The following is an 18,524-nucleotide window of genomic DNA, read 5'->3' on the forward strand; positions in this document are numbered from 1 at the left end:
TTAAAAACTTTCATGGGAACCATCACGTTGTTAAGATGCACTGTCATTTTTAAAAGTAAATTAGTGGTGTATTAAACCTTTAGGTATCAAGGTCGAAGTCTGCGAGATAATCTAGTTCTAGTATCCAAGATCCAGATTTCCAAGAGTAGCAGTATTTTATATATATATATATATATATATATATATATATATATATATATATGTATGTATATGTATATATATAAATTCTTATGCGTTAACTGATGAAATATCAATCACTCTCGATACGTCCGCGTATAAGATTTACAAAGGAAGAATTTATCTTTCCGACTTGAACCTTTTCTCCTCAAGAAAGTCTCTCTCTCTCTCTCTCTCTCTCTCTCTCTCTCTCTCTCTCTCTCTCTCTCTCTCTCTCTCTCTCTCTCAGCATATATGTATGTAGTATTATTTTCAAAATATTTAAAGATTATATTCAAAATGAATTTATTTCGCTTGATTGTAATGAGCTAATGATATTGAGTAAAAGGTCCTCTTTAACTATTGAAGTCCCTCGCTAACTTGAGAGCTTCAGGTTTCTAAATGAAATTTGACATGAATATGACCTCGTGTGCTCATCAGGCGTTAATTCATTCTCTTGTTTTAAACTATGACAAATCTATAGGGTTTCTTCTTCTCTTCCTAATAGCAATTACACGAATTAGCATCGATCCATCTGTGAGATCATTGTGTTAACTGCGTGGTTAAAACTTTATTTCCATTTTGAAGTAGAAATTCTCTTCCAGACAATATCAAAAGGAATAGTTAAACGCTCCTGCACAATATATATATATATATATATATATATATATATATATATATATATATATATATATATATATATATATATATATATATATATATATATATAAAGTACGTCGCATATGTGTGTGTGTGTGTATGAGAGGGAGAAAAAGTAGGTAGAATGAAATTGAAAGTTTACATAAGATTGACTGTTGTGTATATCTACCGATGCTGTATATTAAAAGCAGAGGTACTCAGGAACAAAGACCTTATGCAGATTGAATGTGGTAAGATATAATATAAGAATATATCAGAGAGATGTGTTATAAGCAACTTCTGTCTTTCACTTTTATACGCCAATATTATATAATCCATTTAGAGACTATAGGGATGTTGAGGGACCTCATTTCACAGTCTTGAAATTTAAACTTTTAATTTTATTTGGACGAGTAATGTTGATATTATTTGTATAAATTATGCAAATTTATTCAAATGATCTGAATTATATGTCTGTTAAGTATTATAAAACAGCGAATGTACGCAGAGACAATAAGGGATTATTTGAAAATTGTTATGGGCTACGTGTAATCGAAGTTCAGATTCTGGGGAAGCCATTTTGCATGGCCAGAGACTTTACTATGCGATTCTTATTCCTGAAGTTTAATGAAGACATCATCATTAAGAAAAGTCAGATGGTTTAAGTTTTGACCGCTGACACAATTTGGCTCCAAAGATTGCCTGTTTTCCTGTAATCACCACAAACAAGTTTCCTCTCCTCATTGCTAATTGCTGCATCTTATCTGCTTCAAGCGCGGTTATTCGAAAGTTATATTTCAAAAGGTACCTTTTTGGTAGTCTCTTGAGTCATTTGCATTAAGTTTACAGTGGTGCTTTAGCGGATATATTCCATTCTTTCGAAACAGACTTGACAGGGTTTTGAAATATTTTAATCAATAAAGAGACGAGGGCATATGGTAACGCAAAACGTCCAGTATTTTTTAGGAATACAACGATTATTGAATTAAAGAATTTTATCTGAATTATATTTAATCTAAAAAACGAAAATTTGTAGTGGGTTAGCGAAGTCACGGGAAGATTTTAGTTTTCATTCTCTTCAAATACGATTCAGTCTTTTCTTCAGATAAAGCATTTCAAATTCCATGTCTTATATAGCCCATTCATCATGAACATGAACAAAATAACTACACTGTAATTACTAGCATTCTGATAGGCTGCGAGAGATTATGCTAGCCTTGCAAGTGTAATGATTTTGATCTACATTTCACTGCAAAAGTTAATGTGAGTGATTTTGAGTTTATAACCACAGTAAATTGCAAAAATGATTTTATTTTACCAAAATATATTTTTTAGGTGGTTCATAATAAATTTTATTTCAAAAGATAATGCAAAGAATTATTACAGTATAAATATCAGTTATTATAATAAGTATATCTCTGAAACATCACTTGTTCCATCGGGGTTTCACGGCATACCAATTTAACAGAAGGTAAAATGAGTGATGAATAGCTTGAAGCGAAAACTTTTGCGTATCATCATTAGTTCTCCTCTGCTTTCGCAATTCATCCTGTGCGAGGCAAAAAGGTATAAGAAATAAATCAAATGATTCTGGGGATTCATGAATTTGTAAAAACTGAAGACTAGTATTTATCATGATTAGAAATGGAAGGGCGGAAGGGATTCGTACACAGAATTTCAACTTCCACCCGTATTTATGAACAAGAATTTTGATGTTCAAGATTTCCTCCAAAAAATGTGTTCACTTAACCTTCCAAGTAGGAAATTAAAACCACGCGAAGAGCATATTCCACCTGCCACTGATAAAACGGTGAAAAATATTAATCTATGCTTAACCGACAATTTTTTTTTCTTTAATGGTAACTTTCATAAGCAAAATTCGGATGCGCTGTTGTAGACTCTCCAATCGTCAAAACATAATACGGCTTAGATACGTCAATATGAAACTTCCACATTCTGAGATAACATCCGGTAGATCTTAATGCATTTCTCAGTAAACTTAATATGTTAGTTCTAGTTATTAAAACCAATACCTAATGACAAAAGACGGCAAATTGCCCTTTGCAGATGCTCTTCCATAAGAAGACAGCAAATATGCTCTTAACGTACAGCCTATAGGATGCAAACTTTCACATTCTTTCATCTGTTTCCAAGGTTATTATGACATTGAGTAAAATTTATCGAACAGAATTGAAGGCAATTCTTCAAAAATTATTCATTTGCTTTATCCGGCAAATTTCATCGAGGAAGCCATGAAAAGGGAGAACCAAACGTAGTAGTTAGCTAAAGTCGACGCATTTTAAGAAATCTCACTTGGCCACGCCCCCTTCCCCTGGCACCGTAGATAATGCATGACATTATCGTACCGCACTCTCGGACGATATCAGTTGCTGCTTGGCTATGACACTGATAACATCGGAAGGGAAAGTTAGAGCTTTAGGAATTATAGGAGAAATAGCAGACTGGATCGAAGACTGGCTAAGTAATAGAAAACAGACAGCTGTAATAAACGGTGAAGAATCAGAATGGGTAGATGTGGCAAGCGGAGTTCCTCAGGGTTTTGTCCTTGGCCAGCTCTTATTTTTGCTTTACATTAGTGACATTGATGTAAGCTTAACTAGCAGGATAGCGAAATTTGCAGACGACACCAAACTAGGTGTAAATGCAGCAGATCCAGATACAGTGGAAAGTTTAAGAAATGATCCAAGGAGAATAGGAGAGTGTTCAAAAAGATGGCAAATGCCTTTTAACTTGGATAAGTGCAGAGCGTTACAAATAGGAACAAACAACCCTCATGCCAACTACATGCTGCTTGGGAATGACAAAAATAGTGTGAAACAAGAAGAGGACCTTGGAGTCATTATTACCAAGGACTTAAAATCCACAAAACAGTGCATAAAAGCTGAAAAGAAGGCACAGAAAGTAGTGGGATACATAAAGAGGCAGTTGAAATACAGAAACAAGGAAACGGTGCTGCAGCTCTACACATCCATAGTTAGACCTCATCTTGAATAGGCAGTAAAGTTTTGGTCACCAACACTAAGAAAAGACTTAAATAGTTTATAAGGGGTGCGAGCAAGAGCCACAAAGTTAATTCTATCTAATCAGGCAAATAGGTTACCAAAGACGACTGGAGAACCTGAACATGTATGGCTTAGGAACACGACGATTGCAAGGACAACTAATAGAAACATTCAAAATACTGAAAGGTATAAAATAAGTAGACAGTAATCTCCTCACATTAAACGAAAACCAGACGAGAGATAATGGATGGAAACAGAACTGAAGAGATACAACACTTCTCATTGTGGGAACTTCTTCACATACAATATATGTGACACATGGAATAAACTGCCACCAGAAGTTGTAAACGGCAACAGTGTGGAAGAGTTTAAAAGAAAGCTAGACAAAATCATCAGAACACTGTTAATGAACAGTAAAACCTGCTCCTAGAGATAAGTGAGCACATGATGTCTACTCGTATGGGCTAATAAGTCTTTGAGACATCCTAATCCCTGTAACTCTCTCTCTCTCTCTCTCTCTCTCTCTCTCTCTCTCTCTCTCTCTCTCTAGTTCTCTAGAGCTTTCTGCATGCTGTTGGTCAGACTCTCCGAGCCGCCAAAGAAGAATTAGAGGAATTCATTTCTGGTGATAGAAATTCATTTCTCGTCATAATGTGGTTCATCCCAGTCCGAGGTCGCCACGTAAAAAATAAGTCTCATTATAAGAAGAGCTGTTAACCAGCTCAGTGGTCTGGTTAAACTAAGATATTTTTTTCACTCTCCCTTTCTGTGCGTCAGTGACCGCTGTAACTCGCTCATCCCAGTCCGAGTCGGCTCATTATAAGAACAGCGCTGCCAGCTGTATGAGTAATATCGTGAAAGAAGGGTGCGGGTTAGCCTGGGGTGGCCGGGTGGGGTAGGGGGGATGTGGCAGTGGCCAAGAGATATTCTTAAAATGCATCATCTGTTGTTAATGTATATTTCGATAAAAACCAAGGTGATGCCGATGTTCATGAAATACCATGAAATTGCTGTGATGAGATTTACATAATGATACCGGTTGATTCTTCGCACAGAGATGACTGGAGCACAAACGACCAGTAAGATATTGTTCAGAGATCTCAGGGATTTTCATCCATATAAGGGATACTGATCACAGCATGAATTAAAGAGATGCCAAGCTGATTTTTTAAGGTAAATGGTAGTACAAACAGAAGATTTTGCCATCTGCCATCAGTATTCATACTGGGAATTTATCAATGGGCAGTGGAGAGCTGACTTTAGGACTTAATCTCAAGCAAGAGTCAACGAATTCCACTCGCCTGACTCGACTTAGGATGAAGATAATACTGATTAAAGCAGAACTGTGTTTTGAGCCCTTATATCACAGGGCCAGTAAGTTAACATTTCTAATCGTGACATTCGTTATTTTACACCAGAGTCCAAATCAATGCTTTAGCTATCAACCTTCTGTCTATATTTGCCAGCGAATAGGGATGAAGGAGTGTCAGCCGAAATAAATAATTTTTCTGCGTCAATATTTATCTTATTGGCTATTAAAAAGGTAGGGAGAGAAAGCCATTGCAGGGAATTTAATTATACAAAAGAATATAATTTTACCACAGCATTATAAAAATATGCTATAATTTTACCACAGAATTATGAAAATATGCTAATCCAATTAGCTGTTATCAAAAACATATAGAACTATTCATTAACTATATATTAAATTTTCTTACGAAATGATTTACAGTAAAGGGTAATTGCTTCCATGCGGACAGGTTTTAAATAATACAATAGGTGTTAAGATAGAAGGGAGACCTGCAAAAGTATCAGTAAGTGTAGGTAAAATGTCAATATTCTTTGTAGAGATCTGTATAATTTCCGGATTTCTGTCATTGAAAGTAAATTAAAAAAAATATTAGCAACAAATAAGAAAGGAAGGCATGCTTTGGAACTTCAATTTCACTTATTCTGAGATTTACAGGATCAATTATTGGAAATAAATAAAAGAAATGAAATTATTTGAAAGAAATAGGAAAGGAAGGGCCATACTGGGACCCCAGGCATTGGAAAGCAATAAAATGAAGCAAAAGAAAGGAACGAGGCACCAGAAACGTATCGCCTGTCGGAGTTCCTCTATTCGCTCTGTTAATTCTCAGATCCACCGAAAGAAATGGGTCGCCTTAGAGACACCGATTGGTTGCTGACTGACGGTTATCATTGATAAAAGTCTTGAACGTTTCTAAATCTTTATTGGAAGACTTATATCACTGGTTGGACCCTTGACAATATACTAAGGAGGAATGGAGATAGGAGGAAAACTGAGGGAAGCGGCGATACATACTCTGAGTTGAGATAGTAGGAGAAATATTGAAGGATGGCGACGATAGAAGACGAGTTAATGAGAAATCAAGAAAATCGTGATTCGTTCCATAATACCTGATTTAATTACCTCTTAAGAACACTATAAAATCAATTATATAAAAGAAAACAAATAAATGAAACAACTGGGCAGTATTTCCCCCAGCCGGTCATAAAGTACTAAATCCTTCAGATTTTATGAGAGAGACGGCACCAGGCCCGATAAAGTATTGCTTCTCGGTCGACATCAGCCGAGTTATAATGTCTGGAATTGAGGAGACATCTGTCGCACAGCTAAACTTCCCACGACTTTTGAAACATAAAAATATGTGCGGGGATCCATTATTTTCAAAATATGCAAGTAACTTCAACATAAAAATGTCTTCAGTAGAATAAAAAAAGTATTCAAACGAAGAATAAATAAAATTCTTTTCCTGCTATAAAATTTTCATTGCTAACAAGAAAGTAAAATATATGAAAGGATTTATATAGTGATTGGAAAACGCTCTCTCTCTCTCTCTCTCTCTCTCTCTCTCTCTCTCTCTCTCTCTCTCTCTCTCTCTCTCTCTCTCTCTCATTTCGTCGACTTCCTCTTCCTTCATGAGCATCATAAGAAAATATCAAGTTTTGAAGTAACGATAAACGTATAATGATCTTGTTGAATGCGTTTTAAGGAAAATTCTCCCATGCCTGAATAAACAAATATTTTCTGAGCCTTTGTAACTTTAAATTTATTTCTAGGGACATTTCATTAGAGATTCGTTATTTCAGCTCTTTTTATAGCTTGGAAAGGTCTTCGAGATGAGGATACTATTTTATATTTAATAGTTATCCGAAATATTTATGGGTTTCCTTTGTTTGAACATGATTCTAGCAAATAATTTTGTATTGTAATGGTCTGATATGAATTTAATCCTTTTTATTTTCGTAATACCACCTACTGCACTTTTACTGTATATTTAGACATTCTCTTCTTTTGAATTGTATTTATATTTGAATTCGCGTCATTCTCATACACAATTGACGGTGCAAAATTTCATTAATAATGACAAAAAAAATACCACTAATTTATACATAGAAGCAGGTTTTTATTATATCAAAGAAAAATTGTCATATCTAAAATCGATCTTTTTAATATAAACTGCTGTGCAAATATTGTAAACTGTTAAAGGCAGTTAAGTTGGTTTGGGCTGTACAACAACTGATTACAATTAATGTTCATCTTGAAAACATTTACTCATCATTTTGGCGCGTCGCAGTGAAATATTGATGTTAGTTACACTTTTATTATCATGAGTTAGGATATGTATTTTATATCACTAATCACAGTAATATGTTCCACACGTAGAAAAATGTTCTAGAATTTTGTGTTCGTGCATATCTCATTGAAAAAGGATTCGGCCCAGCTTTCAGTGCACATTCACATGGTAGTGTTCTCCAATCTCATAATGTACGCGTATGTACAGTGCATTATGCTCTTGTTTCACAACCTATTTCACATTCTAGTTGTATTTTTAGAGATTGTTTGCAATATATATGTTATTATTTGGAAATCTCACTCACGTGATTTTTTTACGTCCGATTCATGTGATGAAAATTGTTATCATGATGTCTTACCATAACTCACTAAAGAAACACAAGGATTTCCCTGAGTTGCAGCTGCATCTTGTATATTGTAAAACAACCAGGCATTAGAAAATAAATGCCTTGAGTGTGCTTGGGTGTACTAACGTCTGGGATTCGTATTAAGTTCGTTTTATTTGTCCTGGCAATTGAAGACTGCTTTCCTTTAGGAATCGGCTAAACACAAACTTTTATAACATTAAATTTACAAATTTTGCTTTAGATTATGACGGGTGGCGTTGGTTAGGGGCTGAGTGGTTTGTGTCCTCGTATGAGTCTTTTCTGTTTCCAGATAACGCTTAGAACATCTCTTATATTTGTATCATATGTGCGTGGCTACCTACAATAATTATTGTCCTACTAAGCATTGCTGGGGGATTTGGGATATGGCAACTTGTTGTCAGAGGCTGAAATAAAAGTTACTTTTACTTACATGCATTTAATAGAAAGCGTTGTGATGTGAAGTAAGCTGACTTACCATTGGGACTTCAAATAGGATATTGAAGGATTTGTCCAGTGCTTCAAGTTGCAGTGACTTTGCAGGAATTCGGAGAATTAATACCATGAATTAGAAAAATTAAAGTCTATTTCGACAGAGAAAAATAGCCAGAATCATTTCAGAAGCCCTTGATTCACTTATTACAACTTTTTCAAATGTATAATAAAAAAAAAAGTAAATGAACATACATTATCACTAAAGCATTATAGGTAATTTAATACCTGCCCAGGTATAGAACATTAGTAATCATCATCGGGACTGCTACATAATTATGTTTTTTACTTGTTCAAGACAAAAAAGAGAAGAAAAAATATATATATATGCATGTATGTACAGTCACTCAAAAATGTTTTGCAACATGTTCCAGAAGTTTTCGTTCACCTAACAGTAATTTGTTCTTTTGATATTTACAAGGAAATGTAATTTTCTTATTCGACTTTGGTTATTAATCATACGGTTAACAATATAAAAAAGAATGGTGAGTGAAAAATTCATATTACGAAAAAGGACGAAACATTTTGAAAAATTTCACTTCAGATGATTGGGCAAAAGAGTCAAAGAAGAAACTATATTTCGAATCCAGATAAAACCTTATTGACTAATAAAATAATATTGAATAATCATCAATGAAATTATATATAAATAAAGAAAGAAAGATTTCAACCATTATTGTTATCAAAAACAAAAAAGAAAAAATCTCATAATGACGTATGTTATCGTGTGACTCCACACTCGGGGAGGAAAGTTAAACTAAACTGTCTTGTCACTTGCACCGATAAGATGGCCACCAGACTTAGCCGCTCCACAATCATTAGCTTGCATAAGACTAATGTCTCTATTGTGGATATTGCTAGGCAGCTTAGTTAAATAAAACAACCATGCATAGAGGGATACAACAACAGAGAGTACGAGGAAATATGATAAATTCATTGTAAAAAGTGGAGGACGACCCCATTGTCGCACCACTGTTAAGGATCATCATCGGATGATCACTGAAGGAGCTCCGCCTAACTACCCTGACAACCGCTGTTGCTATAAAGAGAGAACATTACGCTCTCCCTTCAAGTTGCTGCTCAAACCATCTGTAACGGGCTACATGAGACCAAGATATTATTTCACCATACTCCTGCCAAGAAACACTTCATATCAGCGAAACACTAAGAATAGAGGCTAGAGTTTGAATTATAATATAATCCAGTGGCCGATGATTTCTGTATGAGTCATCTTTTGCAATGAGGAGGAGACATTCTCCGCTGATGAGCATGGTAGTCCTCTTCACTGCTGGCATTTAGCATTAACTAAATTGATGTTGAACTTCTAGCCAATTTTAATTCTTTAGAAACTTAGATAATAAGAAATACAAAATTAGGCATATATATATTCAGTTAACTTCATAAGAGGCATCAAAATGATAGGCCTAAGAAATTAGCAATGAAAGAAATGAGAAATTACACATGATAATATATATATATATATATATATATATATATATATATATATATATATATATATATATATATATATATATATATATATATATATATATATATATATATATATATATATATATATATATATATATATATTATATATATATATATATATATATATATATATATATAAAGAGTAGTAGCCAAAATACGCTAGGAAACTGTTCTCCTTTCCTGCTTTGGGTTGGTTTGAACCTTTGAAGGTCGGGGTATAGGGGCTCAGAGAATATAATAGTTTGGGGACAGTAATCTGGCTTTGCACTGTTTTCTTTGGTACAGGGAAGTAAGATCGTTTTCTATGATATATCCGCGTCGGCGACCTGGGTCAGGACATCGCCCCCCCCCCCTACCCCTGTCCAGAAGCAATAAAAGGTCAGGGCCAGGACAGCTCTCTCTCACACGCGGTCGCTAGTTTAAGCCGAGAAGTCACATCTCAGCGGTCTTGCCCTCTGCCCTCCTTTTCCGCTCGCCGCCACGTGGAGCCCATCGCCGCCCTTTGTGCCCCGTGTTCCATTCCACGTGGCCTTAGAAGACTGCAAGGGGGATTGCAAGTCTCCCAAACGCGAGCTGACATTAAACGGCGGCCTGTTCATCATCCCAAGGGCGCCCTTTTCCGCCCCAATCTACGACTGGAAGCAGTACCTTGGTGAGGGAGGCCCTTTTGTCCACGCTCCCACACGTGGTTCTCGGCAGAAGACGTCGTCATCCCTACGCCCCTACAAATGTGGTAATGTACCCAAAACGAGTTGCTAGTCACGATTACTTAGCCCTTTGCATTTATTAATTTCTGGGCCTATAACTTTGTATTCCCTGATATTCCTTGGTTCAAGCCAGGCCCACGTGTTCACAGCTTCTTTCCTCTGAGTCACAAGTAACGCCTCGGGGAGTCCTTGGCGCCTTCAGTGCACCCACGAGTAATTCAATCCCCAAATTCCAGCATTAGATGTGTAACGTGGGTCCAAATATCGTTTCAGAAAGACGCCTGTAGCAGAATTATCCTTGGTCCGTGTTCCTGGCATTCCCAAGCTCCCCCCCCCTTCGGGAGGACTTCTATGGCAGTAATTTACCGTGTTTTCAGTTAATTTTCCTTTGACCTTGTGTGCTATCAAATATAACTATTTTTATATCCACGTGTTTCACGCATTTCCCCTAGTGAAGAGCCCTCTGCTCCGTGTACTTTTTTTTTTTGTGTTTTATATGTCCTGGGTATCTTACAAGGCCATTTTCGAGTAAAGTAATAAGTGTGGAGTCATAAGATCCACCTGCACCAGGAAACATATAAAAATGGCGACCTGACCAGTGATTCTCGTAATGATTGCATCCCCCCTCCTCTTCCCCTTTGTTGTTTGTGTTGCAATTTGTGAAATCAGCAATTAGCTCAGCTAAGCTGGATACGAGACAGATTACGAACCTTTGAAAAGCTAGTGCAACAGGCCAAGGAAATTCTGCGTAAGTAAACTGTGTTTATTTAGCGTAGGACGCTTTAGAAAACGTGACTAGTCCTAGGAATTTTTTTATAGTAGGGCGCATGTCCGAGGAAAACGAGAGAGAGAATCGCCGAAACTTAGCTTTGGAAGCCTTTGCACGCGGCTTGCATGCCATTCAATTAGGTTATACAGGTGATAAATCATTAAAGGAATAGTGCGCATATTCCTCCTGTAGAAACGAGTGATTTCGAAACCGAATCATTAGATATAGGCGCGAGACCTCGACGGCAACCACGTGTTCGAAAGTCAGATTAGCATTGCTGACTCGTTCCCTCTCTCTCTCTCGTTTTAGAAATAGGAGCGAAAGCGTATATTATACGCCCAGGACGAAAAGGGTCAACAACCGTTGTCTCTCAGTTCGGGGAAGTCCCTGGGTGTTTACGTCGTTCATTCATTTGGCGCAGACGGCCTTGACCGTCCATTCCGTGGCCCAGTTAGGAAAACATTTGTTTGTTTGATTTGCTTCGCTATACCAAATTGTTTTGCATTATTGGGGGTCTGGCATAATATGTTCTGTATTGTTCTGTTTTTTTTTTTTTTTGTGTTTCGTTTGTGCTTTTACTACGGCTGCGTGTGTTGCCTATCTGTTGTGATTGTGGGATGGTCCCCCCACCTAATTGCCCTTGAGAATAACACTTCTCCCATAAGTCAGTAAAACTAGCGCCCCCGCTGATCAGACGTCGTCTGTGCGGAAATTCCCGGGCGCCTATATATTCTATTCTTGTCCCCAATAAATTCGTGTCGTCGGTCCGTTGGTGAGACCAATTCATTTTCCATTCAGTCCCCAAATGAGCCCGTTTCGTCGGTAATTCGGGAGACCTAAATATATATCGCAATCTAGTCCCCAAGTAAGCCCGTTTGTCGTTACCTTGGGAGACCAATCATTGCTAAATTCATCGTCCCCAATCAGCCCGCTTCGTCGGTAAATCGGGAGACCAAGCATTGCTAATCCTCGTCCCCAATCAGCCCGCTTCGTCGGTAAATCGGGAGACCAATCATTGCTAAATTCATCGTCCCCAATCAGCCCGCCTCGTCGGTAAACCGGGAGACCAATCATTGCTAATTCATCGTCCCCAGTCAGCCCGCTCCGTCGGTAAATCGGGAGACCAATCATCGCTAATTCATCGTCCCCAATCAGGCCGCTTCGTCGGTAAATCGGGAGACCAATCATTGCTAATTCATCGTCCCCAATCAGCCCGCTCCGTCGGTAAATCGGGAGACCAATCATTGCTAAATTCATCGTCCCCAATCAGCCCGCTTCGTCGGTAAACGGGAGACCAATCATTGCTAATTCATCGTCCCCAGTCAGCCCGCTCCGTCGGTAAATCGGGAGACCAATCATCGCTAATTCATCGTCCCCAATCAGCCCGCTTCGTCGGTAAACCGGGAGACCAATCATTGCTAAATCGTCCCCAATCATCATCCCAATCATCTAATTCATCGTCCCCAATCAGCCCGCTTCGTCGGTAAATCGGGAGACCAATCATTGCTAATTCATCGTCCCCAATCAGCCCGCTCCGTCGGTAAATCGGGAGACCAATCGCTAATTCATCGTCCCCAATCAGCCCGCTTCGTCGGTAAACCGGGAGACCAATAATTGCTAATTCACCGTCCCCAATCAGCCCGCTTCGTCGGTAAATCGGGAGACCAACCATTGCTAATTCATCGTCCCCAATCAGTCCGCTCCGTCGGTAAATCGGGAGACCAATCATTGCTAACCCATTGTCCCCAATCAGCCCGCTCCGTCGGTAAATCGGGAGACCAATCTAATTTATCGTCCAATCAGCCCGCTTCGTCGGTAAATCGGGAGACCAATCCCTAATTCATCGTCCCCAATCAGCCCGCTTCGTCGGTAAATAGGGAGACCAATCATCGCTAATTCATCGTCCCCAATCAGCCCGCTTCGTCGGTAAATAGGGAGACCAATCATTGCTAATTCATCGTCCCCAATCAGCCCGCTTCGTCGGTAAATCGGGAGACCAATCATTGCTAAATTCATCGTCCCCAATCAGCCCGCTTCGTCGGTAAACCGGGAGACCAATCATTGCTAATTCACCGTCCCCAATCAGCCCGCTTCGTCGGTAAATCGGGAGACCAATCATTGCTACTTCATCGTCCCCAATCAGCCCGCTTCGTCGGTAAAACGGGAGACCAATCATTGCTACTCATCGTCCCCAATCAGCCCGCTTCGTAGGTAAATCGGGAGACCAGTCATACGTCCTTTGAAAAGGTGTCCAAGATTCCCACAGCTCTGGGAAATTAATTCTGTGTGTCACTAGCGTCCTCTCCCGCCTGCAAAATGTCGACACGGTCTCAGCAGAGCGAGGATTTCAAGTTCTTCATGTCCTCAGGGAAGGAACTCGGCCTTTCCGGGAGAGAACTCAGAGACTGGGTACAGGGGAGGATGGACGCCATACAGGCAGAACGACAGGCTCAGGAGAGACGAGAAGAAGCCGCAGACGGCAGGAACGAGAAGCAGAAAGACAGGCCCAGGAGAGACGAGAAGCAGCAGAGAGACAGGAAAGGGACAAGCAGTGTGCCCATGAACTCGCCATGCTGCAACAGAGTGGCCCTTCGCCTCCCCTGCCCCCAGGGGATGAGTGCCTTCAGCCAGGCTCGCCTGCATGCCGAAGTGGATGGAGGCCGAGCCCGAGGTGTGGCTCGACAGCGCCGAGACAGTTTTAAAGGCCTGCCCCTGAGTGCAGCCGAACTCTCCCTGGTGTTGGGCAAGTTCCTTGGAGGAAGGCCTTGATTGCCTACAAAGCCCTCCCGCCGGAGGAGCAGGAAAATTGGGGGGTCGTACGCCAGACTATCGCAAAGGCGTGAGATAACCCCTGAACGCTGGAGGAGGCGCTGGCGAGGGCAAGTGAAAGAAGCCAACCAGACCTGGGCAGACTGGGCCTACCAGTCCGAGCGTGCCCGTGCCAAATGGTTCGAGTCCGTGGGTTACGACCCTCAACGAGGCAATCGAACAGATAAAAATAGAGCACTTTCTACTCTACACCCCTCCGGCCCTCGCCACCACACGTCGCCGAGAGGGAGCCTACGACGTTGGTGGAATGCTGTCGCATCGCCGACTCCTGGGATACTCATCACCCCCAGGAGAGCTCCCTCCAGCGCAAAATTACTCCACCTGCCTTCCTTTCGGGTGCCCCTCCGCCGAAGAATGGGCAATCACAGAAGCCCGTTGTGTGCGGGTTCTGTAAAAGATCGGGCATGCCAGGAGCAAGGCCGCAGTAAACCACCCGCGTCTCTCTCTCCCTTACAGCCCCCTAATAAGTCGCCTGCGCCCTCTGCCAGGGCAGTGCGAAGAGATTTCAGCCAAACCTTTTGCACGGCGTGCAAGGTTTATGGCCACTCTTCCTCATGGGCAAAATGCCCTAGAAATAATAAGGCAGGAACTCCCGCCGTCGCCCTGGCAGTAACGAATCCCGAGTCCTTAGGCCCTCCTGCCGAGGGTCCCATCTATGTGGCACCTCCTCGAGGTAAATACTCAGCACGCCAGGTCAAGGCATTTGACGACTCTGGCGCGCAAATTTCCCTCATAATGAGGGACAAAGTTCCCTATGGAGCTATAATAGACCGATGCAAGCTCGTCATCATTGAGGGCATAAACGATTTTAAAATGATCCTCCCTACGGTCCAACTGAGGGTCACCCGACCCCACAGAGCCAGGACCCTTCGTCTCGCCGTAGCGAAACACATTCCAGGAGGCTATGACGTCCTCCTGGGCCAAGACTTTGCGTCCCCTTTGCAGCCACAACCATTACAGGGTCCCCATTCCCCAATAAATCATCCAAATCCGCGTCCAGTGCCCGGCACGTATCATCAGTGCCAGTGCCGAGGCCTCAGCCAGATCTCCCTTCAGGAGAATCTCGGCCTTCAACTCCTCTGCCAGTGTCCGTTCGGCGCACTGAGCAGTGCCAGTCTCCGTCCGTCCAGACAGACGAGACCACCACCACATCGCCACCAGCGCCAGTGCCAATGTCAGTGCCTGAGCTGGTCACCCCCTGCAAGCAAGTCGACCCCGCCCCCTCCGGCCGTCCCCCTCTCTCGCCGCCAGCCGCAGATTCCTCCGCGAGTCATGATTCTGCCCCGCCTTCCTGGGCCGATGAACTCTGCGATCTGCGCCAGTTAATGTCCGAGATGGCGAACAAAATTCCTGGGTCAGTTGTCGCAGCAGCTGACCCAGATGGCACCCCTTGCCGCCCTTTGGCCTCGGGCCCTCCGATTCCCCGGCCAAGGACAACGGTCCAAGGAGGAGAGGTTCGCGGCGGAGTTACCACGGGTGTGGGCGATTGCAGGTAATCCACAAGGAGCCCCGAGCTCTTCTGGCCCTGTGCAAACTTGGCATAGGGCCCCCTTCTTCATCTTTGAACGTCTTGGCACCTTTCATCCAGGAGAGGATGCCAAGGCCTTCCACTATCCTCTTCCTTTCCTTTGGAATTTCTATCCCTCATCCTTCTCTATCGATCTTTCCTTCACACTTTCCCTTACTTACATACACGCATAGCGGCAGTTAATATATGGGATATCATCCCCTTTTGAAATGCATAAAGCATTTTATTTTGAAGCAGTAAGAGAGACAGAGTGGGAAGTGGCACGCCCTTACGCTCGTCCTTTGGCACAAGGCAGGCGAGTCAACTCTTCCTGAAGGGGTCGCGCCCTTTGGGTTTCTTTTCCCCGCCCTTGGGCTGAGAGTTAGCTCTGACCGTCGTCTGTTGGCGACGGAAGTTAGATAAAGAAGTAAATCATAAATACCTCACTCTGTTATCCTTCATTTTCTACGTATATTATTTACTTTTGCATTTAATCTTTTCTTTTTTTTAACGAATCTTGAGTCACAAGACTCCTGCCCTTACGAATCTTAACGTTGCCTTTTAATCACCGTGGTGCGGCCCGCCCTTTAGTATGAAGTAATATCCTTCGTTGTTGTTCTGTGTAGTTTCCTTTTTTTTTATTTACATTTTTTTTTTTGTTGAGTTATTCCTGTGGAGAATGTTAGCCCTGTCCATTTTCCCCTTCATTTGTTTATCCTCCCATTTATAAGTCGAGTAGTCTATTTATAGCTTACACCCGAGTTGTAAGCTGTGAGACGTAAAAATTTAGCGTCGTTTAAGTTGGCGAGTTAAAACCCGCGAGTAATCTCTTTGCCTCACAGCTGTCAAGTTCTTGTCCCTTCAGATTAGCGTTCGTGGGAGGTCGATTGAAAAGAAGAATTGAATTCTATTATTACGATTTTGGTAAAGGGGATATTATTTAATACCTACAATGTATTGTCACGAATGCCGCCTCTTCAAGGCACAACTAATAGCATGCCTGTAATTCCAGGATAGCATTAAGGAATCAGTGGGTTTACATTTGTTTCCTTTTAAATTCTGCCTTGTATGTTTTATTTTGTTGTTGTTATTTTGAAATTTTGAAGTGTTCTTTGTTTATTTTCTTTTGAGCGCCTTATTACCCCAGTAAAGTAAATCGAATAAAGAATGGGTAGAAACAGTACTTAGGAAGTATTTGAGCAATAATTAATTTGCAAACAAGTTCACCCTTTTATTGTATATTCTAAATTGCACTCTGCTCTAAAGTAAACCTTCAGTTTGTTATTGATTAGTGTGGCATCAGAGTTTTACAAATAAAGTAAAGTAAAGGTTGTAGCAAAGCAAAAGATAGAATAAAGTCGAACATTTTCTTCGCTCATTTTTGCTGTTGTCAATATTCGCACCCATTTATAGGTGTGAATATTATCTTGCCAGGAAGCTGTAAAGAGTAGCGCCAAAATACGCTAGGAAACTGTTCTCCTTTCCTGCTTTGGGTTGGTTTGAACCTTTGAAGGTCGGGGGTATAGGGGCTCAGAGAATATAATAGTTTGGGGACAGTAATCTGGCTTTGCACTGTTTTCTTTGGTACAGGAAGTAAGATCGTTTTCTATGATATCCGCATTCGGCGACCTGGGTCAGGACATCGCCCCCCCCCTACCCCTGTCCAGAAGCAATAAAGGTCAGGGCCAGGACAGCTCTCTCTCACACGCGGTCGCTAGTTTAAGAAGAACGAGAAGTCACATCTCGGCGGTCTTGCCCTCTGCCCTCCTTTTCCGCTCGCCGCCACGTGGAGCCCATCGCCGCCCTTTGTGCCCCGTGTTCCATTCCACGTGGCCTTAGAAGACTGCAAGGGGGATTGCAAGTCTCCCAAACGCGAGCTGACATTAAACGGCAGCCTGTTCATCATCCCAAGGGCGCCCTTTTCCGCCCCAATCTACGACTGGAAGCAGTACCTTGGTGAGGGAGGCTCTTTTGTCCACGCTCCCACACGTGGTTCTCGGCAGAAGACGTCGTCATCCCTACGCCACTACAAATGTGGTAATGTACCCAAAACGAGTTGCTAGTCACGATTACTTAGCCCTTTGCATTTATTAATTTCTGGGCCTATAACTTTGTATTCCCTGATATTCCTTGGTTCAAGCCAGGCCCACGTGTTCACAGCTTCTTTCCTCTGAGTCACAAGTAACGCCTCGGGGAGTCCTTGGCGCCTTCAGTGCACCCCGAGTAATTCAATCCCCAAATTCCAGCATTAGATGTGTAACGTGGGTCCAAATATCGTTTCAGAAAGACGCCTGTAGCAGAATTATCCTTGGTCCGTGTTCCTGGCATTCCTAAGCTCCCCCTTCGGGAGGACTTCTACGGCAGTAATTTACCGTGTTTTCAGTTAATTTTCCCTTTGACCTTGTGTGCTATCAAATATAACTGTTTTTATATCCACGTGTTTCACGCACTTCCCTAGTGAAGAGCCCTCCGCTCCGTGTACTTCTTTTTTTTTGTGCCTTATTTGTGTATCTTACAAGGCCATTTCCTGAGTAAAGTAATAAGTTCATAAGGCCATTTTCATATAAAAATATATATAATATATATAAGTATATAGTCATATAGATCCATATATATATATATATATATATATAAATATATAAATATATATAAAAAAAAAAATAAATATATATATATATATATATATATATATATATATATATATATATATATATATATATATATATATATATATATATATATATATATATATATATATATATATATATATATATATATATATATATATATATATATATATATATATATATATATATATATATATATATATATATATATATATATATATATATATATATATATATTGTTACAGGCTGGAGAGGTTGATATGAATTTACACACAAAATTATAATTGATGCTGCCACGAAACCAAGGGAGTCCAGTTT

The sequence above is a fragment of the Macrobrachium rosenbergii genome, chromosome 2 (genome assembly GCF_040412425.1).
Source record: "Macrobrachium rosenbergii isolate ZJJX-2024 chromosome 2, ASM4041242v1, whole genome shotgun sequence".
NCBI classification, from domain to species: domain Eukaryota; kingdom Metazoa; phylum Arthropoda; class Malacostraca; order Decapoda; family Palaemonidae; genus Macrobrachium; species Macrobrachium rosenbergii.